At 33.7% G+C, this 2,235-nt stretch overlaps 1 pseudogene; it reads left to right on the top strand.

Annotated features, from left to right (window-relative positions):
• Window positions 1-259: 259 nt before the first annotated feature.
• Window positions 260-1,945, top strand: LOC109703205 (olfactory receptor 4C15-like; annotated as a pseudogene).
• The last annotated feature ends 290 nt before the right edge of the window (window positions 1,946-2,235 follow it).

Below are 2,235 nucleotides of genomic sequence, written 5' to 3'. Positions count from 1 at the left end.
AAAACATGAGCACATGGTTTATCACTCAAATACTGATATTTCACATGAATTTTGGGAATTCCTTTATTTGAAAAGAGAAGTTAATGATTTGTTTGATGCTAATGAGAATTTAAATCAACAAATGGTATTCCTCTTACAACACTGAGCTAAAATGGAGAGAAAAGAAGAGTTTGTTAGACTAATATGTTTTTGTCTTCCTTTTAACCTCCCACTCAATTTGGTGTTCTTTGTACAATGGGTCTACCTGAAACAGGAGTGGATGCAGGTGAGTCTGAGGGCAGCAATAATCAATAATAAACAAGGCAGTGGGTCCTGAGAATTACATTCTTTACATTATTGCATTTAATGATTGTGACTACATGTATTATTTTTATTAAGTTCTGGTCACATTTTAAATGATGAATTAAAAGCAAAACCTCAATATGTTCTACTTACTCATGCAGTCAGTATAGAGTTAGACACTTTTCTATAGATCTTTCTGTTGAAAGAGAATGAATTAATCCATTTCAATACTTAATTTCAAAGTTTCAAAGAAATATTTGAAAAGGAATTGTGATTTTCAAAGTATTAAATGGCATGCTGTTCTTCTTGTGTTTGTATATAAGTCTGAGTCAGGCATGATCGATGAAAAACAACCTTTTTCCTCATACCTTGGTTTTGGTTTGAGAATTCTTTTGGGAAATTCACTTTAGGAACCACACTACAAGATGATGAAAAACTGTTCTTGAAATAAATACTATTTCTTTTCTCTACCACATAAAGGTTCAGTCCTTCTCCCATATTAAAAATCTGGCTTTTTTATATTGTCAATAATTTATCTTCCCCTCGTTTCTACTTATTGTCCAACTATTGCCATGAGCATATTTCTAACTCTATATTCTCACTGATAATAAAATCACTAAGAAGGATTACATGAAGATGCAGAAGTTTGTTGACGAATATGACTTTATTAACTAGTTGAATCAAAGAAATTTTTATTGTAATTACAGATTTAAATGAGCATTGATTTACCTTCAACTGTTCCTTGGGAATCATGAAAAAATCAGAGTTTTGTTATTGAGTTTATCCTCCTGGAACGTTCCCAAAATCCAAAAGTTTAGAAAATTGTATTTGTTGTATTTTTTTATTGTCTACATTGCAACTGTTGCGGGGATCATGCTAATTGTGTTGACCATCATCTGCAGTCCTGCACTGCTAGGTTCCACCATGTACTTCTTCTTGGCACTTTTGTCTTTGTTGGATGCATGCTTCTCTCTGTCATCTCACCAAAGACGATTGTGCATACCCACTATGAGAGAAGACCACCTCCTTTACAGGTTGCAAGATGCAGCTCTTTGCTAAACACTTCCTTGCTGGTATGGAGTTGATTATCCTCACAGCAATGGGCTATGACTATTATGTGGACATTTGCAAGCCCTTGCACTACTCTTCCATCATGACCTGGAGACTCTGTGGCACTTCAATGGGAGTGGCTTCTTTCATGCCATTATACAAATTCTTTTCACCTTTCAGTTGCCCTTTTGTGGCCCCAATATCATTGATCATTTTATATGTGACTTGTATCCATTACTGAAGCTTGTTTGCACAGACACTCACATCTTTGGCCTTTTGGTGGTTGCCAACAGTGGATCTATTTGCGTTATAATCTTTTCCTTATTGCTTGTCTCCTATGTTGTCATCTTGTTCTCTCTTAGAACCCACAGTTCTGAAGGGCAAGGGAAAGCTCTTTCCACCTGTAGATCCCACATTGCTGTTTTTTTGTCACGTCATATTTATATATGCACAGCCTCCATCTGCTTTCTCTTTTGACAAAATAGTGTCAATACTTTACACCATCATAATTCCTTTACTCAATCCTATCATTTACACTTTCTGGAATAAGGAAATAAAAAATGCCATGAGCAAATTGTGGAAGAGACTGGTGATGGTTTCTACTTTAAAATAATATATTAAACAAGCATAAGATATAATACAAGGAGTAAAGTAATTAGTATTTATTTATAAAATACTTTATTTGAAATGTGTTTTAGGAAAAGACATAATTCTAGAGAGGAAACACTAATGTGTGGAGTCAGGATATTAGCTTTTAACCTGATATCACATTTCCACTTTAAATTGTCAACTCAATATCTTAATATGTAGCTTAAAGAAAATTGTATTTTTAATAGCTTAATACAATAAAATTGGGAAGATACTTTACCTTTAGAAATTCTTGTGTTCACACTAAAGATTTTG

This window comes from Castor canadensis, chromosome 1 (assembly GCF_047511655.1).
Source record: "Castor canadensis chromosome 1, mCasCan1.hap1v2, whole genome shotgun sequence".
Lineage (NCBI taxonomy): Eukaryota > Metazoa > Chordata > Mammalia > Rodentia > Castoridae > Castor > Castor canadensis.
The sequence above is the reverse complement of the archived record's forward strand: the minus strand, read 5'-3'. Positions and strand labels throughout refer to the sequence as shown.